Source organism: Cydia splendana, chromosome 1 (genome assembly GCF_910591565.1).
Source record: "Cydia splendana chromosome 1, ilCydSple1.2, whole genome shotgun sequence".
Lineage (NCBI taxonomy): Eukaryota > Metazoa > Arthropoda > Insecta > Lepidoptera > Tortricidae > Cydia > Cydia splendana.
The window spans coordinates 25,671,014-25,697,644 of NC_085960.1; the positions used below are offsets into that span (position 1 = coordinate 25,671,014).

Sequence of the window (26,631 nt, forward strand, 5' to 3'; positions counted from 1 at the left end):
ACGACTGTCACTGTTTGCGTTGAGCCACTATGAGTTTACTTAAAATTGTATCTATACCTACAAGTATATTACAAGTTTTCTAGAACTGATTGACAAAATGCTACTTTACGGCTGTGCAATGCAATGTAAATAGGGTTATATAAATATGTAACTAAATTTCTGTGCCCTTATAGGGTCCATAATTGTAACGTGAGTTTGAGTTTCATTTATTAAATATATCACACCAATAGATAGATATTTTAACGAAGAGACCGGATCATACATAGTAAGTATGCGTAATAGCGTTATTTGCATGATGCTTTTAGAAATCAGCGCAGATCTTTAGCATTGTAAATCAAATGTTAAGGGCCATTCAGTCAGTAATGAATAGATATTATTTGGCCAACGTCATCCGGCGATTATTAGCGTACCTATGAACTGACCGCTTGCGTGCCATTCACTCGGATATTCGACTAGGTACGAGCGGTACCTACGAGTAAGTATCTACGTACATACATAATATTTACCTACCTCGATCGCATCAAGCCTTGAGCCATGTTTCGATAATGGTTCATACCTATTGAAAGCATTCTTCCTAACTATCGTGCTAAGAAGTAGTTACTATAAATTTGACTGATTTTTAAGTAAATTTGGTACACGGCCTAAAACCATTCCTATGTGCAGACCAAAGCGGTTGGAATTTTGTGTAAAAATGCTAACCACGAAATACCTATACATACAAGGACGAAGTCGCAGTTAAAAGCTATAAAATAACTGTTTACTTACGTCTTTCATAATTTTTGTGGTGTATTTTGAGTACCTCTACCGCATTTTATTTGGTGGCTCTTAGCAATGTTAATGGTTTACAGCCGAATTATGCGTTACAAAAAAAAATTTGCATTTAAAATGCGTGACCTCAAGACAGCATGGCCTCAAATTTTTCGCAAATCGCAACTCCGATTAAAGTATACTAAAACATGTTCTTAAGTACCTATTAGATATATTACTTAAAATTACCTCTGCCGTCTGGCTAGGGTTTCTGCTCGAGAATTCTCGAGGCGGGAAATCTCGAGAAATTTGTCCCAAGTCGAGACGGGAAAAAAAACTCTATGCCTCGAGAACTCGAGAAATAAATCTCTTGTGATAAGTAAATAGAAAACACGCGTATAACACGTGGTGTGTCTATAGTGTATTTCTTTAGGTATTTAAATTAATGTAAACAATGTTTTTTTTTTTACATTTTCCGGTACTTAAACCATTTATTAGGTAGTTTACCAACCAAATAAAAAACTGCCTTGATCCGTCCCCTAGCGTTCTGGCTTCAACCGGTTTTCATGTTTTGAAAGTTTTGAACTATCGTGAATTACGTGTGTTTTTACTGAAAAACGCTATTAATTTTTTTTACTATTACTTATGAAAGCAAAATAATATAAAATATCATATATGATTTGTTAATTGTTACATATTGGCCGTAATTTATTTTTCAAAAGTGTTTTTCAATAACTTTTATAAGCACGTCAAGATCACGTATCTTCTTTCTAATGCAAAAGGGAATTACCTATAGGACCTAGGAATCCTAGGATGTATTAACAAAAACCTCAAAACTAAATTACTATTGATAAATTAAATCATTCCGATATATTCCTATTAGCAAAATATCACAATTTTAGCAGCTTCATTGTTACGTTCAGTAAGTATCAATATTACGTAGTAAAACTTCTGTAAGTTATCACATCAAGTTAAATTTATTGACTTGAATATTCTTGCCTAATGAAGCTAATGAGGTACCATATTGTGATTTGTTTACATTTTGTTAAATATGTACCTAAAGATAATTATACACTATAGCATATCACATCGCCGTTGCGCACGCCTGCACCTATAGTTTTTTTTGTTTGTTGTTTATTGAATTGTGATTATTGAAGAGAGCAATTTATGGTGACTAAAAAATTACCATACGTTTGATTATTGATCTCACCTACGATTCGCGTGAGTCTTATTTGTAATAAAGCAAAAAAAATAAAATAACATGGTGTTTTTTTTCAACTTTCAAAATTTCTCGAGATACTCGAGAAACTCGAGAAATCCTGGTCGAGAATTCCCGTGCCTCGAAAAATTAAAAAGGTCGAGAAACCAGAAACCCTACGTCTGGCCAAGCCTTGTTCTCAACTTGAAGAAACTGGAAAATGCTGGCTTAAGGTGCCGAAGGTCCATAGAGCACCATCCATAGAGATTATGAAAATAGTACCGCTTTTTAAGATCACAAATGAGGTAAAAGCACCAATGATCAACGCTGCACGAATGTTCGACATGGCACTTATGTCAAAGTAATAATATAGTTTAAGTTTGAACAACGATTTTTGTCTTTATTCAAAATTAATTCCTGTCACTTTGACCTAAAGTACTTATGTCGAACACTGGCTAAAAGTGTCGATCATTGGTGGTTTCCCTTACGGTTGCCAAAAAATTATGTAATTAGCAATCTTGAGGATTTTCTCTAGTGACTTCGTCGATTCAAATCCTTTTGACTTTCGCTTGATAGAAGAAAATCACAAAAATAGCTCTAAAACGCACTTTTTAAATTTGTAACAATTTATGCACAAAAGCTAAAAATATGAAAATTGCGTTCTAAAAATACGCAATTTTATTTTTGAGCAAACTCATTCATTAGTTTTTTTTTATTACAATTTACAACAAATTAAATTTCAGAAATATGATATCCGCGGTTCGGACCACGCACATCCATCTCGCTCAGGCTTAGGTGAGAGTGAGAGAAGAACACGAACCTACGACGCCTTAAACTGTCACTACCTAATCGTAAAAAACTAAAATCGTTTTAGTACGCGTATAACGAATTCTTCGTACTCTGATATAAAGTACCTACAGTTGGTCTAATCTAACTTGGCAACAACTTGATCAGAACAAAGTGAAGGAGTGTCATTGTAAACATCAACAGGTGTTCAATGCTCAAAAAATATTGAATGCACTTATAAAGCAATGTGATACAATACGTCATACTTAGGGCATACTGAAATTTCCTGGACTGGCCACTTAGAAAAAATAAGTCGTCTCGTATATCAGAATCCAGAAATTTTCAGTATGGCCCACGTATTTTCGTAGAAAGACATAAATGATGACATTCCACACTTTGTCGTTGCAAATGCCAGTAAGGGTTAGCTTGGTCCGACTCTACCTAACTACCCTTCATTGTCATTACTCTCTCATGGTTTAGTGGATAAAAAGGACGCAAACTATTTTTATTAAAAAGGTTAGATAAATTCAGCGGTTTAAGCTTAAAAGGGTAGATAAGTACAGTCAGCAACAATAGTTTCTAAGCGGGCGAGGTGTTCAAAATGATCTTGACGCGACTTTACTGTTAAGAGAATAAGAGCACGTCAAGGTAATAATTACCTATTTTATAAACACCTCGCCCGCTTAGCAACTTCTGCTGCTGACTGTACCTACTTATGCTCTCGGCATCAATCATGATGACAGATAAGAGAGATTTAACCTTAAAATTTCATTTGCTTTGCGCATTAAAAGTTAAATGTCTTTTTCGTTTATTTTATTGCTTTTGACGTGTTTAGGTTTCATCATGAAATTCATGAATAATTATTAATGATTAACAAATTATTATTTTTTTCTTTAATCTGGTCAGTATGTTTTTTTTAAACAGACAAAAATTAATGAAACGTCAAACTTAAGCAGCTCTATAACTCTTGTTTATGGCAAAACTTATGTTACGTTACAGGATTTCTGGTTTACGTATCATGGTGCCACGTCCTTAAAGGGGTGTTTACTATAACAGACAAAGGACGCGAAGTTATCTTTCATTCGTAAAATAGTCGAATTTATTTAATTTAAAACTAAATATTAAACTCTTCCTACTTATGTCTTTAAGTTCCTATTTACCTACTAGAGTTAGACCAAGAAAAGTCTGCAGCGATTTTGATAGCCCACGCAGTGCAAGTGTTATTTATGCGTCATAATTTCATAGAAGTTTGACGTTTAAAATAACACTTGCACTGCGTGGGCTATCAAAATCGCTGCAGACTTTTCTGGGTCTAACTCTACTTATTTTATAGGATTTCTGGTTTACGTATCATGGTGCCACGTCCATTATAAGGGTTTTTACTGAAACAGACAAAGCACGCGAAGTTATCTTTTATTCGTAAAATATGTAGTAGAATTTGTTTAATTAATTTAATACTAAATATTAAACTCTACCTACATATGTATTTAAGTTCATATTTACCTACTATAAGAACATCTTAAAATATTTGATTATAAAAAGTTGTTCACTGCTCTGAGCTCTAAACTCCTTAGCATCGTAAGGTCATTGCCCTCTTTCTCGTTAACTTTTAACCTTGACCGTAAGGAAGAGCCACTTACAATTTATACGTACAATGGCGACAGTTAGCAATGCAATCATATTTACAGCTTAGTTTTTTTTTTTCAAATATCTGCAAGCTATAATAAAATACAACACTATGCAACGAAATGAAACAATTAACAGGATTTTAATGAGCACAGTTACTACAAAAAATATATATAATTTTGGGGAATTAAATGTACCGGCATTCACTAATAACACATTGAACCGCGTATTCACGAAGCTATAAAATAAATTTAATATTTTTGTCACTAAATTTGGTCCCCTAAAATCCGATGTCTGATGATGCCAATGATGTCGGTGAACGAATATTATATTATATGCCTATGAATCCAGTTATAAGGTATAATTATCAAATACCTAAATGATCCTATTAAAACAATGTATTTCAATTGTTATTGTATTGTCCTATCTGGGTATTTTTAACTAAGGTTACAGGATAACTTACTTCGGTAAAGACAAAGGACGCGGTGTAGGTAATAGTTACCGTAACATCGGGGTACTTTAGCCCTAGGGGGTAACTTTGTCCCAAAACGAAAAAAAGATTGAACTTCCCGTCACGCCGCACGTCAGGACCTATCGATGTATTTCGCGCTATTGATCGTTAGATAACCATATGGGGCGGTGGGTAAAAACAGTTTCACGTTAACAACGCTGATTGGTCAGTCCATAATTTCGGTGACAAGTTGTTACCTATAAAACACGTGATTTTATAATGTGCAAACTTTTTCTCGAAACAAAGAAAGCAAATAAGTTTAGGTGTTTGATTGTTATCAATTGTAACAGATATGTATCTAGGGTCCTAATGTGATATAAATCATAGAATTTAAGACATTATTGTGAGAAGTATATGTTATTTAAAATCAAAGTATTCTTTGGCTATCGTTTTCGGGTTTCTTTGACCCATGGGTAAACAGTTCCTTCACAGAGAGCAGCGACGCAGATATAGTCTCGCTTCATCTACTGAAGCTCTCATAACGACATGAGATCAATCTGATAACTAAGAAGACAATTTACTATTGACGCAGGTTATAATGCGATCCCAGGAACAGCAGCCAGTGGTACATCCTGTGCTGGAGCAAAGGATGAAGCACTGGCTCAGGTTTCAAAGACAGATTCTCTGGATTGTAATGGAATTAATGAAAACAAAGATAAAGAACATCTGCCGCATAAGTCTGATATCTTATATGATGATTATCAATTTTTAAGACTGATTAGTTACAGTCGACTGTTAACTAGGTGCCTACCTAGTAAAATAATTATATAGGAAAACTATTTTTTCATATGATAATTATATTTACACATGTTAACTATTTCTAATGATTATAATGGTTAAGTTTAGAAGGTTTTTCTGATTGTTTTGGCTAAGTTTTTATTTTAAAAAGCCATGTTTATTAGATTTATTACTTTGTGTTGATTAGTTTGAACTTTTTTAGTGTAATAAAAACAAATGAATGAAAAATCGAGGGCCAAAGAAACGCGCTTCTAAGTGCAACTTTGGCTCAAACTTTGCGAAAAATTTAAAAATATTTAGAGGTTGATTTATTAAGTTTTATGTATGTGCATGAGTTGATTATATCCACAATTAAATACTTATGCCTATAAAAGAGTCATAATGCGATTAAAATTGAAGTGCTCAAACGAAAAGTAAAAAGTATCATGATTTTGGGACAAAGTACCCCGATGTTACGGTACTTCAGAAGTAGGTTAAAGACGAAAAAGAAGGTTAACTTCATAAATAAAGTAGGTCATATTTCGTATATTTTAATCACTAATTACAAGCACATCTCTGAGATTGTGCTCTGCATTGCTTACTTAGTCTAATCACGAGATAACCGGCTGGGTTGATATAATATTTATTATACACCAACATCATTTTGATTATTTACAAACAGAAGTTACTGTACAATACTTTGGGTGAGTGTAACGTAAACTTTCATTTATATCGCCCAGAATTTATTTTTAACAATCTCGAATGCTTTTAAAATGACGAGAAAACTTACCTGATTATACAGATTACTTGTATTCAGCATTCAGTTCACAAGGCACTGTTTGTATTTTCATAAACAGGGTAACATCGGTAAGCATATAATACGAGCGTGGCGCGCTTGCAAGGGCCGCGGACCGACTAGCACAAGTAGCGTGCGCCCACCGTGCGCCGGAGCACTGCCCGTGCCGTCGTAGCACCCACAAGTGCGGCTGTCATTCTTGCCGGGCGAGGGGTTGGCATCCTGCCAAAATGCAGAGTTTATAGATACCTACATACTCGTATATCAATGAGCCCCCTCAGATTATAAAATAAGGCGAGATTAGAATTAGCCAGTCAACTAATCTTTGACTCTCTCGTAATTCTTATTAAGACGAAACAGGAGCTGAGTTTTAAATATTTTAGGTAACCCCGTCTCGCTAACGGAAGCGGCACCTAAAAGTAGTGTGATAAGGACAAGGCGAAAAATCCTGCGTACAAATCTCAAAAATCGAGGTTTCGTACTCCTCTGTTTCCTCCTCCAAAACTTAACCAATCGTAACCAAATTTGGAAATCTAAATGATTATGAAATTATCTGTGTCGGACCGTTTTGCTTTTTTGGCTAATTGATATCAGTTTTGAATGCCACGCCTCTCATTGCGGCATAGTCAATTAGGCCATTTTGGCCATTTTTGAAGGGCTCTAGCGCCTTAAAAAACAAAAATATTAAAAAAAAAGCAAAACGGTCCGACACAGATATTGACAATATTAATCTGTGTTGAAAAAATCATTGCTCTAGCTTCAAAAACCACGGAGGAAAACGAGGAGTACGTTTGTATGGAGAAATGCCCACTCCCGTTGGCTCTTAAGCCTTTATTTTTAACGCAAAATATTATCTCGTTCCTCACGTTCAATCTAGAACTAAACACATCTAGGGACCTTATTGTTGGCACACCGCACACAACGAATCTTTGCCATGATGACTTTACTACAAATAGGTACAGAAATAGGTACCAACTTTTCAGTAGGTAGTGTAGGTACCAAGCATTTAACCCTGCGACTTTGTTGACAATGCAATGTTAAGGTTTCGGCTGCATAAGAAAATGTACAATCAGCGATAAAAGGTTGTATCGAACATGAAATTCTAAGATAAAACCTTATTCACAACTAAGGAAGGATTGTGGACTACGGACCCTGGTTTGACCCAAGTCCAGTCTCTCTTTTAAGTTGTGAATAAGTTCTTTGTCAATAGGTTATAAGCAAAATAGTAACTTATAACTAAGTAGGTCGTTTTTCCAATTTCTTAGTTAATTTCAACCATGGATATTCCGGTTCACATCGTTTCGTTACTTCTCGTAGTGTCTAAGATAGTAATATAATACGGTTGCCGTTTTTTTGCAGGCCTTGAACTCGGTCATATGAAATGGGGGCTAAGCCACTAGGCCACGACGTCTGGGACTGAACAATTTAATCTTTATGCACGGCATTCAGTGGGTACCTACTGACTTCCAAGATCTGTTTGTGTGGCCCAGGCATAAAGGAAACAAATTTTCCATTTCCAGAATAAAATGTTCCCTTGTTTCCTGTAAAATTCCTTTCTGCAACTTGCACATCTGTAATCGTAAAAAAAACATGACTTCTGTGACCTGCACGTTTATCATTTTGGCTTTATATTATTATTTATCAGGCTGCACGTTACACATGCAGCGCACGTGTAAATTTTTTTCATCACACCAGCTCGCTTCCTTTCTTGCTTGTTCAAAAAGTTGCAGTTTGTCCACGAGAGTGGCAGAGTAATTTGATGCAAATTTTGAGTTGTTTCCTTATGCTGGCTGGTAGAATTTACTTTTAACCTTTTGGACGCCAATGACCGATATATCCGCACCGCAGGTTCAACGCCAAAGACCGATTAATCGGTCACAGACCACAGAGCAACATAGACCTACGTGCATATGCATAAAGTTCAATTTCAGTTTTGACACTTCGGTGACGTGGCGTCTGAGTGATAGCTTCTGTGTTTGACACGGCGTCGAAAAGGTTAAATCATAAATATTTAGTATCGTTCGTTTGGATTTGTTTGCCTTGAATTTGTTTGATGTTTTACAGTTAACGTCAGACCAAGCTAACTCTGCAGCGATTTTGATAGCTCAAACTTCTGTGCTGTCAAAGTCGCTGCAAAATTAGCTTGGTCTGACTAGTATTTTCATCGCGTTGGTGTGATGAAAAATTTTGTGTTTCACTCGATTTTAGAATTTTAATTTTCGATTTTGGAATCTTTTGCTTGCTCAATATTAGCACGAACTGTTGAACAACAACTTTGCCCCCTTTCATCTACTTTTAAGTAGGTGCTTCAAGCAAAAACAAGCTGTCATTGATACACCCTCATGCCCGTTGCACACGAGGGCACACACTACTGTTCACACAGTACTGCTCTGTCTCAGCGTGTGCGTTCAGATTGTAGCACTGCTCTGCCCTCGTGTGCAACGGGCATCAAATGGAGCTTCCTATTCCTATCTACCAGACAAGACGAATATCATGTTCGTCGGCGACTATCGATGTAGCTCGTTGCTGTGTAACAATTAGGTACCTACATTGTGCGCGTGGGCTCGGCCGCTAGCCACAATTGGGCCACTGGGTGACACTTCTTAACAAAGGACTAAATTATAACTAAATATGTATGTAGATTTGGCGATTTCGGGGTTGGTCCCATAGTAAAAGTTGCTCAGTATAATCCAAAGACCTCCGTGGCAACGGGAATATAATTAGTTATTTTTAGCCACCCTGTGTAATGCTCTCACCATGAGAAATCCAGGCATTTTATCCATCTATCTATCTATCTATGGCCAATTTAATTAGCTGTTGCGTAGCATAGCTTAACAATGTTTTAGTAATGCGTATGTGTGTTATTGATACGATGTTAATTTTATTGTTATCAACAGATCAAATTTCAAAGCACATGTCGAAAGCCTAATCAAAAATTACTTGCTCAATACAATAGTTTGTCGTATGGAGATAGATACGTAAAAAACCAAGCTAATATTGTACTACAAAAATGAATTAATTGAACTTTTCGTCATTGCAATAAGAACTTTATTGGACGTTTTATGATCGTTGTTAAGCTGTTTCCTAACGGCGACGCTTGCGCAAGTGCTGCCCGCGCAGTCAGATTCAATGATTAGTCAGTATCGGGCGGTATCGTACTTGTAATTACTTAATGCGAGTTCTCGGGAGCGGCCTACATAAATACTCATGTAACATGTGAGCACCATGATGCGCGGGCTGAATTAATGGAGGGAGACTTATTACGTCTGTTAAGTCGCGTGCAGCTATTTGAAACCATTTTGCAAAAAAACATTGATTATATAAAATTTTAATTACGTTCCATAACTATTGGTTACAATTTTAAGTAGTAATTAAGGCACTCAGGTACTTATTTAAAGTCATGCGTAATTATTTCAGGTATTTTTTAAATGTTGCTAAATGATAATCGTTCCCAGCATCACCAACCAAGAACGGCATAAATAAACGCACTTTACAAAAAAGAAACATTATAATCGATAAATGTTCTTATTCTTAATTGTGAAGGACTTGTATTGATATATAAATTATATAATTATATTCTAATTCGCAAAACTTTGAATAATTTTTCACTTGCTAAGGTCATGGCAACATCAGTGTAGAGTTGTATTAAATATTCCTTCTAGTTTGAAATGACGTATTTGCCTTGAGTTATAAATTAAAATATTTGCTTATTTTTATGTGTTTTTTATTACTATACTTGCTGGTTTATTTAGTTGTAGGTATCATGTACACGCTTTCCGCGTTTTACGACTCACGGTTGCTCACACCCAGGAATGATTACATTAGATATTACGTTTAGCTCATACAGACAGTTGACCCAGGTAAGGTAAGGTGGGATCAGACTATCAGTTGTATGGAATCATCATACTGTTTGTGTTGCCCCGAGAAAAATAAACTTATGTCAGTCTTACTTAACCCACCTTACCTTAAGTACCTACCTATATCAAGTTTAGATACATGGTGATACCTACTTTAAAATCTATATTTATTTCCTGCTCCTACAGAGGGATCAAAGGCCGATGATAGAAGATCTACCTTTTTGACCCCTTTGTATGATCATCGTGCTGCGAAAATTAATAGTTTCATAGAAATCATCGGAATTTATCTCCATACATTGATAACCATCAGAACAGATTTCAATCAAATGTGGACAATACATACCTATTCTCCTTTATTTTGTAAGAGCATATCCGATTTACATTCATGCTTTTTGAACGAGACACCGTGATATAGAATGTAATAGAATTATGTTTAAACATTGTAAAGTTTGTATTGTGTTCATTGCCCTTTATTGTAGGTAGTTAAATTTGTTGTTTTTTTGCATTGTAGGTAAAATTAAAATAATTACTTACATTTTAAAGTCGCGTCAGTGTCACGTCACAGGTCGGTTGTTGATATTGTACCTATTTGCGAAATTATTTTCAAATGAATAACATCCTTCCCGTAAGTAATAGGCAGGCCTATCTACCTAAACAGGCACATATCATGTAGACGCATTTAAATAGCTAATTACCTATCTATTAGCAAAGTTCCGTTTCATTACATATACCTATGATACCTATGGTGTTTGTGACCTATGTCGAACTAATTAAGGTGCGTTGGTCCGTAAGCCCCCTGTCTCCCAAAGCATACATGCGCACAAAAAAAACACATAGGTAAGTATAGGTTTCTTTATTGTTTAGTGAACTCAATTCCAAAAAAATCTTCGATTACGTACTAAATGTGGATACAGATGATGATTGCAAATTGGTGCAAATAGGCAATTGGAATTTACTATTTAATATTATACCTAGTTTACATGCCTCGTCATCGTGGCTGAACTGCAGAGGTGCTAGCTAATAAATCGCTTAAGGTTGATGTGGTAAACGGTAGCGAAACTTGAATAACGCCTTAGTGTAGTGGCAGTGTCAGTGGTGTAGCATCACATCATCAACTGGTAATCTACTTGTATTGTGTAATTTTAACTATGAACTAACTTGTAGGGAATTGTGTAATTCAGTTTATTTCAATGCGTGAATAAGGGAAGACTGTTCTAAAATAGAATATTTGTAACTAAACAAATCAATATCATCATTCCAATTACCCTACAGTCCCTACAGATGATGCCAATCAATGGCGTAGGTAAGTGTATATACTTATAAATCACTCTACCCTAACTCCGCAGGATAGAGCCAATTAAATTGCCAATACAATGTAACAATGAGCCGTCAAAATCGTAGTGGCAATTTTAGGTTTGACGAAGGTAGGGTATTATTTCGTACGATACGATGTGTCGGTATTAAACATTAAAACACCTTAACATAATTTAAAAATGTGAAATATGTCGAAATATATTTGATTTTCCTTCATATTTTACGGGCTTAGGAGTGTCACGTCACGCGAGGCTATTACATTACGATTTATTTTGTACTAAGTAAAATGGAGTGCCAAAAGTGTCAAAAAGTGCTTGCTAAAAAAGGTTCGCACTTCGTGTGCCAGGGACCGTGTCAAGGGACATTTCACAGGAACTGTGTGAAAGGTCTGGCGGCAGACCTTAAAAACGGGAGAAACAGAATCTACTGTAATAACTGCGAAGAGGATGATTCGGACGATGAGACTCAAGACGAAGACCTTAATCATTCGCAATTACTGAAAGACATACATAAAAAAGTTGGTGCAATCCCAGGACTTCTAAAGCAACTAGATCAAATTAACAAATCGTTAAACTTACTGTCTGATAAATACGATACACTTATAATGGAACATGAAGAGTCCAAACAAAAAATAAACAAACTAGAGAAGACGGTTGCTACCGTATCTAACAAGTGTGTCTATCTCGAGAAATGCAACGCAGCCCTCGAGCAAAAATTGAACGACCTTGAGCAAACATCGCGAAATAATAACCTCGAAATAGTAGGTGTCGAGCAACTTCCAGGTGAAAATGTGAAAGAACTAGTTACAAAAGTGGGTGAGGCGCTAAGGGTAAACACCACCGACATCGAATGGGCAAGACGCGCTCGTCAACCGAGAGCCGACCGCAAACCCGCGCCAATCCTCGTCGGGTTCAAGGCCAGCGGCGCGGCGTCGCGGGACAGCTGGCTCGCTCAACGGCGTAAGGTGGCAGAGATTACGAGTAACATGGTTACCAATGGAACTGCAGTGAACAAACTTTATATTAACGAAGACCTGACCCACTCTGCACGAGCTCTTCTATGGAACACAAAAAAACATCTGCGAGCAACTTACAAGTATATTTGGGTATCGAATGGAAGAGTATTAGTTAAAAAAGGCGACGGTGATAAAACCATTCGCATATGTGCTGAAAGCGAGTTAATCGAACTCAATAAGTAGTGTTTTAGTTACATTATAATTAGTAACTGTTTTTATGTGATTATTTTTAGTTGTTAACATTCGCAGATCTAAATAATTTAGATAGTTTAAATGAGTCTGTGAACTATGCATGTGTCGATAATTTTTCCGATTGGAAAATCAATAATAATTTAAAAGATTTATTTATATTACATATCAATATCTGTTCCATCAAAAAACATTTTAATGAGCTTCTTGTTACTCTCAATGACCATTTAAAGCATATAGATATTCTAGTAATTACCGAAGCAAACATCCATTACTCATTATTGCCATTGTTTACAATTAAAGGTTTTAAAGTTGATGCCTATACTCGCAAAGGTCGTAGTGGCGGGGGCGTGCTTGTTTACTCGCGAGAGCGGCTTGCCGCACGTGCGAGCGAGACAGGTGCGCTGGCTACTGCGAGCGCCATGCGAGCCGCGGAGTGTGTTTCCATTTCATTTTATTATAATAATGAACATGTTTATGTCATATCAATATACAGACCTCCTCGCTACAATAAACAGGATAGAATACAAGAGTTCTTAATCGAGTTTCGTAACCTTTTAAACAGCCTACCTAAAAGTTCCAAGGTTGTAATTTGTGGGGATTTAAACATTAACTTGTTAAATAACCAAGATAACAAAGTTACAGTTTATGAAAATATTTTATCAGAATATGGTTTTATAAAATGTATTAAGGATGTTACACGACGAGAAATACTAATGGGCAAAATTGTCGAATCGTGTATAGATCATATATATGTTAGAACACCTTCATCAGTTATAGATTCGGCGGTAATTATGCATAAGATATCTGATCACTATTTCACTTCAGTTGCGATACAATGGAAACAGAGTCTAGTGACGGGCGGCGGCGGCGGCGGGCCCGCGGCGCATGCGCGCGCGTCGCCGTCGCCGGCGCCTGTTACTAGGCGCGTACTTGATAATCGGCTGGTAAGAGAAAAGTTGTTAGAAACTAATTTTGATGACTTATTAAACATACAATGCCCAATTAAATTGTACGAAGCGTTCACACTTATATTTAAAAATATTTATGATGCATGCTATAGAACACAAATAATTAGAGAAAACTGTTACAATAGAAACAATAAGAATTGGGTAAGTGATAATTTAAAAAAAATGATCTCAGAACGTGATAGACTGTTTGTTATATGGTGCAATGAACCAAAGAATATGTTAAAAAGACTTAACTATACTAAATATAGAAATAGGTGTAATAAGGCAATTTCAAAATGTAAAAATGAGTATGATAAGCAAAGTATATTAAAGTGCAATAATAACATTAAAAAAGTATGGGAAAAAATAAATAGTTTATTAGGAAATAATAAATCTTCGTTAGATAGTACCGTAATTAATAATATAAAGATAGAAGATAGTATTAAAGAGATCTGTGATAAATTTGCATATACTTTTTCAAATGAGATAGAGCAAATAAAACATAGGTGCAGTGATAGATGGTTAGATAGAAATAGTTATGTAAATAAGGCGGATGTATCTATGAGATGGCAACCCGTGCACAGTAAAGATGTAAAACGTATTATTAATCAAGTAGATAAAAATAAAGCACCGGGAAGTGATCTCGTACGTATGTCCGACCTCAAGCTTATTGTAGATAAAGTTAGTCCAGTCATAGCCAAATTTATCAACTTGTCAGTAGCTCAGCACAAATATCCTAACAAGCTTAAAGAATCGTTAGTTCGTCCAATCCATAAAAAGGGTGATCGTAAAGTATATTCCAACTATAGACCAATATCCATTCTCTCTAGTATAGATAAAATAGTCGAAAAATGTATAATTAATCAAACCAGCTCTTTTCTACAAAAACATAGTATATTAAATGATAGTCAACATGGTTTCCAAAAAAATAAAAGCACCGCCACTCTCCTCTCCAAATTCACTGACGAAATAAACACTTACTTAGGAGATAAAAAAATAGTTGTAGCGATATTTTATGATTTTAAAAAAGCATTCGACACCTTAGAAATCGATACCCTTTTAAATGGAATGGACGAGTGTGGTGTGGGGCAGCCACTGAACTGTTGGTTCCGTGACTACCTCACATCACGATCATATCGCGTCAAAATTGGTGACGACCTAAGCGATGAAACACAGGTGCAATGCGGAGTACCTCAAGGCTCGGTATGTGGGCCGGTGTGCTACCTCATGCATGTTAACAGTTTGTGTGGAGTTATACAAAATTGTTCTGCATATATGTTCGCTGACGATCTTTGCACCTTACGTGCCGGAACCAATCTCACTGATATATGTCATCTGGTTCAACAGGACATAGATTCAATAGTTAAATGGTCACACGATAATGGCATTATATTGAATTCTGATAAGACAAAACTACTCATTATACAATCACCTTATATATGCACCGTAGAAACTCCTTTGCCTATGTATACTCACAGTTTTACTTGTTTCCACGATAAATTAAAAGCTTGTCAATGCAAACCTATAGAAAAAGTTGATTGTGTAACATATCTGGGAGTCAAAATAGATACCGCATTCTCTTGGCAACAACATATAGACCATATCTGTAGTAAATTAAGAATTCTCTTAGGTAGATTTTATCACTTAAGCTATAAAGTACCTAATAACATACTGAAATGTTTATATTTTGCAATAGTTGAGTCTGTATTGAGCTATGCACTTCATTGCTATGGTCTTACTTTTAAATCATACATAGATAAATTAGAAGCACTACAAATTAGATTCCTAAAACTACTCGTAAATAAGAAAACCAGAAACAGCTGTAAAAACGATTATTATAAACTATTCAAAATTTGCAAAATACTACCAGTTAGTTTAAAGCACAAATTCCTTCTAGCAGTTAACAACCATGGCAATGAAGAGCATAACACAATACTAATAGAACATAAGCATAAAACAAGGGCAGTAACCGCGCGAAAATTTGAAGTCCCCCGGGTTAGTAACTATTTTGGTGACAGAACTCTTAGGAAAAGAGTTCCGTATTTCCTGAATAGTCTACCCGAGAACATTCGTCATGAGCCAAATAAAAATAAGTTTAAAAGCGCCCTAAAACTGTACCTATTGCAAACACTTAAGTGACAGTTGCACATGTGCAAGTGCCACTAAGTGTTTAGATGTAAAAGATTTAATAATAATTTAAAATTAGTACACAATTAAATACATGTGTATGTAGAGACTCTTACCTGCAGGCAAACTGTAAATACAGTTTTGCAGGGACCTGTTCTATTATATGTTCTGTACTGTGTGTTAATAATAATAAATAATAAATAATAAATAAAATATTAGATCAGCCATTCAGCGGAAAGGTGGAAATGTGTGTCTTCAAACCTCATTGCGTAGTGCACGGGTACCTTACCTATATGGTAGTCCCTCTATGCCATCACCCACACTGTTAACTGTACATCGGTAGACCTTATGCCTTTTGTAATAAGGTCCACCGATGTACAGTTAGGAGTGTTACTGTTTGTACGTATCATAAGGATATGAGTTCTAGAGCGTGGAACAGAAAACATATTATAATATCACGTGCTTCTTCGTTCGACGCTAAGCCAAATTTATGTTAGCCCTCGCGCCATTAGCACGAGACGAAAACAAATTATGGGACTGCCTTCCTTTTTCTCCCAGGCGGTTGAAAAGGAATAATAATTTCCACTAGTCCCCGCCGCCAAAAGGAAACCAAACCCGGTAATAACAAATGGAATCTCACATACCACTTTGTTCCGGGAACAAGGAGGATAGGTCTGTTTCCAGTTTTCTTTGCAGTTTATCTCAAAAGATCAATGATGTATGTTTTTTTTATTTCAATGTTTTTGTTCAGCTCGTTCAAATAGGACTACACCTAAAAGGTTTCACTTTTTAATCCATTTCACTCTTGAACTATACCTAAAAAGCGCTAGCGCTAAAAAGAAGTAAGAAATTATTTCCACTAAAATGGGTGCCAATCATCCCTTGCTTAACTTAACTTGGCTTAATTATTTATTTATTTATTTATTAACATAAAAGTATACAGCTTATACAAATACAATGTCCCACAAAACAGTTTACACGGTTTGACTGTGGGATCTTGCAGTCTCTACTCTCTTATATTACATTAAAGTTTACATCTGTCATTACTAATAATGCTCGACAATTACTAAACGCGATTTACGAGGTAACTACGCAGCTTTTTACCAAATTTTACTTTATTGGCTTCCTGTCTGATGTCAGAGGGCAGGCTGTTGAGTATGTAGGGAAGGCTTTTATGAAGACATCTATCATCTATCGCCGTAGTAATCATTGACTATCTATCTATCTATCTGACTGACTATCAACACAATTTTACTCAATAAATTGTTGTTTGGTTCTTTAAAGTCTATCACAATAAAAAACAATAATAAAAAAGCCATGAGAAAGTGACCCTTAATTTCATTTCTACGGAGTAGGTTACCTTCCTACTTCTTTTAATTTATAATTTGTTAATGTGTCTTATCTTCTATTTTACCGTGTAAGCGAATTGATAAACTAATACCTACTGTAAGCTTATATGAGAGAAATAAATGGTATTGTAAACATTTTACCTTTGGTAACTGCGATACCTATATTTGAAATCAAAATAAATAAGTAGGTAAATAATGGTAAAATAGTAGGTGGGTACAACAAATAGAATAGAAAATATAATCCTAATTCTAATCATACAATTTCCTGGTAGAATGTGGATTATGCCAAGCAATTGTATGATTAATGTTTCTTAGTGGTAGCACATAATATAGGCACCAATTAATCTCGAACAAAGTCCACGTGCATGGTGCTCAAATTGTCCTTATCAATTGAATGCAGATTGTTCACACAATGTCAGCAGTAATTATGCGTTAAGACATTACTAAGTCGTATGATAATTAACTCAATTATCGACTGAAGGCAATTATTATACCTACCTAGCAACAGTTTTACAACTACTAGCTAAGGAGACTACTACTTAACTCTGTCTTCTAGTAATAAAAAACCTATTTATTCCTCTACTACTACTGATAATCTACTCTACTACTACTATGTCAAGTGGAGCAGAACCCTTTTTTACTTGGGCTTAATTTCCTAATCGTTATAATACTTACCTATTTTTAGACAATTAAAAAAAAATTGCTCAATTGCTAGTTTTTACACGACTGTTTCAGAATTTGGGGATTGCGGGATGCTGCGTATAATGCGTAAGTACAAAGTAGGTACATCACAGTACATACAAAGAACAAAGTTTCCAAAAATAACCTAGTCAACATTTTTCTGATTTAGATGCAGATGCATACACTCGGTAATTATCTCCTACGACAGTAAGTATGTCACAAGATTACAGAGTGCGGTGGTAATTCCGCCAAACCATTCATGAGGTCTTTGTAATAACTAAGTGCACTGACTTATAAACACTGCTTAGGCTTACCTAATCTGTGAATAAATTAATACTTATAGGGTAGTCTTTTTAGCTAGTGTGAATGAATAATTACCTATTTGTCTGATTGTTGCTACTAGTTAAAATAATTAGGTCAAGTTATGTACCTTGATTGAATGGACCCAAAAGTTGGACACAAGTAGGTAGAGTCTAAGTCGCCCGCTAAAGCCGACCACTGACTAACAGGCCGCCGGACGATATCGGACTGTCAGTTAGAAGAAAAATTTGACAGTTCCGAACAACTGATTGGCCGATATCGTCCGGCGGCATGTTAGTCAGTGGTCGGCTTATTAGTGTTCCGTACAAAACTTTGTTCACGAAACACTTATGGGATCACTTCGGTCTTGAAAATCAGTTAAATGCGTTTTTCTCAGAGACCGTTTGACGTAGATACCTAAAATTTGGAACAGTTATAGCAATTACCACCACTCATATTGTAAATAAGTCAAAACTGCTTATTTCTTATTTAGGGGGGAAATTTAGGGGGTTGAGAGGGGTAGGCTGTTTTTTTTTTTATTTGTAAGAATCGTGTGGGGTACCATTAGAAAGCTTGCAAAAAATTGAGTCGATGGACTGATTTTTACTTCATTTTAGAGTGCAATAGCATGCCCTCCCATCCCGAAGCCGTTATAATTATTCTCAAATCGATATCATAGATGGCGCTAAATGTCACAATCAGCCATTATGAAATTTTTATACTACATATTAAGATGGATTAAGAGATATTTAAAGTGTCATAAATTAAAATCATTATAAATGAAATACAAACATTAATAACAACACGAATTCAATGCAATAATTTACAAAATTTGAAACCACAATTATATTGCGACTGGCTACGTTATGAGCAACAGCGCAGGACAATTATGTCGAGCTGTCGAAGTAATATTGAATAATGTCACTAGATGGAGCCACCACGATTCTAGTAAGACCTACGATTCTAGTACCTAATCATTCCAAAACGAAACGAGTGTGGGTTTCTTTTCCTACGTTTTGATTTTCGTTTTAAGACATGATGTGAAGTTTGATTTAGATTAGAATAATTACATTTGAGTTATAAATTTCGGAATTTAAGTACTTAGTATAAAATGTAATAAAATGGATCGGTGAATAAACATACCTAATTTAAATGAGTACCTACTTATTTTAAAGTAGGCCTGCCTGACGTTAAAATACAAATTAATAAACTCACATCACAGGGCGATGTCTTTCAAAACACACGAATGCTGTGTTTTTAAACATAATGCAAGTTTTTATTTCGCTTGGTGTCCAAGTCAAACGCGCATTTTACTCCTTTATTGACCGAAGCGTTTGCTAAGGTCTCCGTTTTAACTCGGGCCAAATTTCGTATGTTCGGACGTTCTCCTCGGTTCAATTCTCAACTGATTCTTATCAAATTTTGTGACCAAAATCTAGAATAAAATAGTTCTTATTCGATTCGATTATTGATTTTTTTTTCAAAATGGCGGAAACAAATAGTCGTATCAATATAATAAGAGTTTTTTTTTCTTTTTGAGAGATATTTACAGTGTTTGGCAAAAATGTAAAAATTAGTAACGCTGGTGTAGGTAGTATTTAGATAAGTAGGTATGTAGAACTCGAGAATAAGTAGCCAAATTTCGTATCTTTAGCTAAGTGCTATATTGGCGCAGTTGGCAAACAATTGCTTTGATGCATAGAGGTACCTAGTTCGATCCCCAGTAAAGTGTGTGAACTTTTTGTAAGTTTTTACACTTAAATTTTATATTATTTTATTTTTATTAATTTTTTTGAACTTTATTGCAGAAATAAAGTACAAATGGCGGACTTAATGCCTAAAGACATTCTCAACCGTAAATTTTGTATTGTTGATTGATCAAGCGAGTGCAAAGCATACAATATTTTATTTAACTTTTTGTTAATTTAGTTTTTCCAAATTATTCTAAACGGCGTAGCGTTATTTTTTTATTCAGTTTAAAGCTATGCTCGCGAGGTCTACAGAGGGCCTACCGGAAACCACGTTGCTCACAGCGCCACTAGTTTATTAATTTCCTTAAGTTGTAAACAACGATCGGCTTTAGCCGCGAAAATCGAAGTTTGTAAGACTTCGAGAGTTAGACCAAGCTAAATTGACAGGGATTTTGATAGCACAGACTGTGCAAGAGTTTTTTTTAATTCATAATTTAATAGAAGTTTGAGGTTTAAATAACACTAAGTAATAAAATAGCTTGGTAGGACTGATGCCACTCTAATTACGATGAGTAAAAGAGAAAGATGCCCATGCAATATTCGGTGTTCGCGGGTCGCGGGGCCTGCCTACCGCTGGGCCCGCTGGTATTCAGACGAACTTTTTTGACGGACGGACTCCGACAATTACTTACTGCACTCATGACTACGACGCGACGGGGAGTACGGGCCGATTTATTAATTTTGAGCACATTTATGGCGCATGATTTTGTTACTCGATAGTCTGTTGAAAATGATATATCTTAGATAGAACACCATTTAACAAATTGACCAAGTCAAATCCCACAGTACAGCAATAAGACCTCAGTATTTAATATATAAATATGTTTTTATAAATACTAAAATACATATACGTACGTAACACCCAAAACTTAGGAACAAATATTTGTGCTCGTCAGCTCGTCACACAAATAGATGCCCTTACAGGATTTGAACCCGGACCATCGGCTTCATAGGCAGGGTTACCTACTATACCAGACCGGTTCTCAAAACGATGACATGCTATTTATGAAATAGATGAGCGAAATTAAGAATCTTAAATGATATTGATCACTTGTAATACGAATATTACGAGTGATCAATATCACTCGATTATATGATTATATTATTAGTCCTCTAGTGGTAATAGTATTGAACTGACAATACGGCGTATTATGTCTATAGGTTTGTATTTATATTTAATGTAATATGTGCTTATTTTCGATTTAAAATTGTTCGTATCGCCGCCTGCGCAACCTTGCGCAGCCTCTCAAGGCCGCGTATGCACAGCGACCAAAACTGCACACTCAGATTTATAAGGTGCGTCTGTGTGCGTAAGTAAACTACTATACAACTAGGTACATACATAGGCGAGAACGCCAGTCATGCGTGCCGTCAGCGGGGTGTCACTATCACTACGCAGTTTAGGTACATTTGGCCGGCGTATGGCAGTGGGCTGCCGCTCGGCTCGCACGATGTGGCGCTCGCGCAAAATTGAAAATACACAATGGCTTCGAAACCTATATCTCGATCTAATCCGTATAAAAGATATTGTTGTTATTGTACTGTTTACGGATGTCTGAAGAACAAGGAAGTGAAGGAAGTAGAAATAACATTTTATTAAATTCCGGACGATATTGAAAGGTGAATTTAAACTTTAAAACATAACATAAATACTAAGTAATCAAATTCGATAACTAATTCGTTTTGTTTGCGTAAAACTAAAGCGCTTCAGACCAATTTAAAATGATTATTAGTTGCCCAAAACAATATTAGGAACTGACCAACATATTTTCAAAGGAATACGGCTGTGGCATACCTACCTACCTACTTCCGTAAGAATCAGACATACTATCTCCGGATAAAAAAAATATGTTTACAGAATCAACGTTTGTAATTCGTAGTATTCGTACATATTAATCTTAAAAATAATAAATCGGTAGGTATAGGTACAAAAACTTGTCAAGTTTCAACCCTGTGCCGACGCTCACAGCTCGGTCATAAAACTGCGACGCGCAAGGAAGATTCACGGTTCGTGCGCGGTTACGTAGGTATATAAGTTTCAATTTTGCTTGCAGGCGGCGAGTATAGGTAGAATTTTATACCTAAATGTGACTTTTGTGAACGAGTGAATTTTCTGTACGGTTATTCTGTGGTGCCGTCATGTGCCCTCCTATTCTAACCAGACTTCTTTCTAATAGGGGCGACAGGAACAGCATGCACGGTTTGAAATGAAACTGGAGTCGGTTAGTGGTGCACCGCGAAAGACCGATCCTTAGGCTTATGATACACTTGTAAGTTTTACTTACGTAAATAGGGACACAGCTATACTAAAGAATGAGATATAAATATTGTTATCGCATTCTACCAAATACCTTTGTCCCTACTTACGTAAGTTAAACTTACAATTGTATCTTAGGCTTTATTGATACCTGCGACTTACGTCAAATTTAAAACATTAACTAACTATTAAGTAGGTACATACGTTGTATATTCATTCGGAAAATTATTAAGCACGTTATATGCCTGTAAATATTAGTTTTTAGAGCAAATAGGAGTATAGTGTTTTTTAATTTTAAAATACTATGAAATAAATTGTGTTATTGCCTTTTGTACGAAAATGCAAATTTTTAACATGAAGTAAATTTTTAATAAATAAATATTATAGGGACATTCTTACACAAATTGACTAAGTCCCACGGTAAGCTCAAGAAGGCTTGTTTTGTGGGTACCTACTCAGACAACGATACATATAATATACAAATACTTAAATACATAGAAAACATACATGACTCAGGAACAAATATCTGTGCTTATTATACAAATAAATGCCCTTACCGGGATTCGAACCCAGGACCTTCGGCTTCATAGGCAGCGTCACTACTCACTACCCACTAGGCCAGACAGATCGTTAACCTTTATCTTTGCAGGGATCAAAATATCTTAAATATGTATTTTTTTTTAGTTTTGGTCACCTATTGAGCATACTAGACTATTCAAAAATAAAGAAAAAATCCAATATTTTCCAGTTTCGGAAAATCATATGTATCATATTTGATACAATGCCAATCCCTCGACATACTATTTAGAAGAAAAATGTGGGTTTTAATAAAAATAAACCATGTAATGCAGCAGAAACCATCATTTATTGCTAATTAAACCCAATCTAAAGCATCAGAGGACTATTACACCTGTAAATATAAATTATATCTACGAATACCTGAACACATTCATGGAAGAATAATTTGATCCCGTAAAGATACAAAAAAGTCGCCAACAAAAAGTTGTGTAAAATAGGAAAAGTAAACAAATAATGAAAAAGTAAAAAAAAATATATACTTAGGAAGCATTTTTTGCCATAAACATATTTTTCCGCGCTACAGGCTACGGCGTAGTAAACCTATTTTGATGACAACTTGGCAATGTATTAAATGTAATACAATCCTTTTCTTCGAGCAACACGGAAGGGAGGCGGCATTCGCACTATTTCCCCTCTGCTGAGGTACAAGATTAGCGCGTCAATCGAATCTAGCGCGGGTAATAAAACTAGTTGCACTTGGATTTTTCACTAGACCGAGTCCAGACGCGCGCGTGAACACCGCTGCACAAAAATGCCTGTTTGCTCGGTTTTTTGTTATAAAAAGAGGTCGGGGACATCAAATTTACAATAAGAAAGTGTTACATTTCACATGTAATATTTTTTTTACATATCATACGTTTAATTACATTCATACACAATTATTATATTTTAGTCTCATGTAATTGTTGGATTTATCGATTTTGCTCGCTCAGTACAAATTGCGGATCGGTCGAGCGACAAATCCGACTTCTCATCTCTCAGAATACAATAACATACTTCAACGAAAATGTGTTAGTGTGCGTGTTGTGACACTTGTCACTCGTCCGTACACAAAAAGAGATCGAGGTTTGCAAGATTTGTCTTTGACGTGTGTCATTTTCTATGTATTTGTGTCGTCATTACAGATTGGATTTTGTATGTAAGTGTGTGAGAAGTGCGACTGTGTGCACCTTTCCCCCCGCGAAAAATGGCAGAAAGATTTGTACGGTGAGATATCGCTTGGGCCCCTCCCTTCCGATGTGTCGGAAGCCGGTGTTGCTCGAAGATCCTTTTGATATGACTTCTGAGTTCTTGGCAATGTATCAAATATACTACATAACAGTTTCATGTAAATATTCTGTGTATTAAATGTTTTTAGATTAGACCACAATGTAAATATTTATGCCCTAACAGATAGTAAATGCATCAAAATGTAGATTATGGAAAAATATATAAGTACTTATCTAAGAAATAAGTGCCAAACTTTCAGTGCGAAACGAAATCTGTTGTTTCCGCGGCGCCATGTTGATTATTACTAATTAATTTAAAATGACACTTGTGTCCATTATTTTTTTCTATAATAAAGGAGGGTAGCTCGACATATTAATGGAAACATATTTTATTAGATAATAAAGTGAACCTGCTAGATTTTTTAAAGTTCCATGTATCACGGGTGTTACAATGCCAAAATAAGGGTTAAGAAATCGGTTAATAGTTTGTATGGATTGGCAAGAACCAGAACAATGAATGAACAAGAATATTTTTTCTTTATTTAATAGAGTAAAAGGGGCATTGAGATTATTCCGATACCTAGATTTTTCGGCGAGTTGAGCTGAGCATAATGAAATGAACTCGAAAGTTACAAGTTGATTGTTTTCTAAAAATAAATCCTAATTACACTTACAATTCTTTTTTAATTTTCAATATAAAAAAAATGGACCCCTCAAGAAGGTCAAGGTTACTTTTTTGAACGTCCTCTTACTAAACATATAATAAGTAGGTAGGTATACAAATTAAACCAACCTAATTTCTGATTCGGGAGGCCCTATAATCGACATCGAAATTTCTTTAAATTTCGCTCGTTATGGTAGTCCCTCTGATGTTTGATATCATAACAAATTAAATAGGTACCTACCTTACCTAACTTTCCTAAATCATTAATACACTTTAACCGTATTGTTTCAATTTTCCGTATAAATTATAAGTCATTCAAGATTTACCTCCGACGTTTCGAGGACGGCGTTGCCCCGTCGCCGCCGTCAACGCCGTCCTCTTCGGACTTCGGAGGTAAATCTTAAAACTTAAATACATGAATAAATTGTGAAAGTTTAAATAAGTATAGTGTTGTTCAAAATATACTTATCTAAAGTGATAAATAACCATTTACCCGACTACCTGGCTTGTCGAAGGTCACTGTGAGATTTTCTATTGTTTGAGTCGTGTATCCTTTTCGAGTTTAATGATAAGGAATTCGTTGTTAACCCATTTCTATTAGAAAATATGTTTATTTATATTCCTCGGACCATTACGTTCGCATGTTGTGATTTTAAATTTATTTCCTTAGTGTTTATTTTAGAACCTTCACCCACGTTCATTAATATATTTATTATGGGTACTGTAATATAAAAATATTTCATTAATTTATTAAAATCAGAAACATTGTAGTAGGTAGTACCTAATATAAAATATAACACGAATCCCGGAATGCCCACTGCATATCCGTATCAGCAGAATGATTGAGGTCATTAACCCCGTGTGGCACCGACTTGCTTGCCTGATAACTGATTATTTCACTTGAAATTGGGATTAGGTATTAAGCGCTTATGACACTATACCCACATACTGAAACCGCAAGAGTGTGTAAACTGTCTAAGGAGACACTTCCATAGGTATTTAGGTATTTGTTGTAAGTGTTGGCCTTTCCTTTTTGACACAAAATGGTCATGGTCTTTTCTATTTGATAATAAATCTAAGACAATACCGCGTTATAATTATATATCTAGGTACCAATATAAATTTTTATATGAATATGCGCATACTTTTTACTTACGATTTTATTTAAAGAACGTTTCAAATAGTTTGTATCGGCGCAACCTTGGGCCTCTCAAGGCCATGTGCACGGCAACTAATGCAACGCTTAGCGCCCAGAATTATTTATTAAAACTGTACGGTTACCATCAGTTTTTCACTGACATAAACGCCGTCGAGAACGTAATTTACTTTCTATACATCTCGCTCGCACTCGCATATTAGTGCAAACGGGACGTATAGAAAGTAAATTGCGTTCTCGACGGCGTTTATGTCAGTGACAAACTGATGGTAACCGTACTGATCGTACCGCAATATGCCTTGTTCTTTTTGCCCTAACGTGATGCGTAGGTACCTATACGGCTACCACCAGTTTTGACATTGACATAACGCTCACGTTTACGTAACTTACTTTCTATGCATCTCGCTCGTACTCGCATATGCGAGCAATAGTGCAAGCGAGATGTACAGAAAGTAAATTACGTAGACGTGAGCGTTATGTCAATGTTAAAACTGATGGTAGAGGCTCTACTAGATAACTTCAATCCAGCATAAAGAGTCGCTCTTTGATTATGCATTATTGTGTATCTCAAAGTCACAGTTATGCTGGTTTACTCGAACGCTCGTCGTGCCGAAGCAAGATAAGCGATAAGAACATGACCTGTGATTTGTAAGGAAACTTTGACCCCTTACTAAAGTACCCAATCAAACTTCTATTTACAATACAAAAAATGTAACCAAAAAAACAAAAATGTCAAATTGATTTCATAATCGTAAATTGACTTAAAGTATGTAAATAGATTTTAATTTTGTCGCCGATGTCTGAAACGCCATCTAGTAACAATGAACCTTAAAATGAATGTGATATGTAGGTT

At 35.6% G+C, this 26,631-nt stretch overlaps 1 protein-coding gene across 1 annotated transcript in view; it reads right to left on the reverse strand.

The window, feature by feature from the left end:
* LOC134797200 (ATP-binding cassette sub-family G member 1-like) overlaps positions 1-6,485 on the reverse strand; it is a 45,192-nt gene extending 38,707 nt beyond the window's left edge. The window contains exon 1 of the mRNA XM_063769441.1: positions 6,376-6,485. The gene's annotated coding sequence lies outside the window, so the exon portion shown is untranslated. The remainder of the gene's footprint in view (positions 1-6,375) is intronic.
* Positions 6,486-26,631: the final 20,146 nt, after the last annotated feature.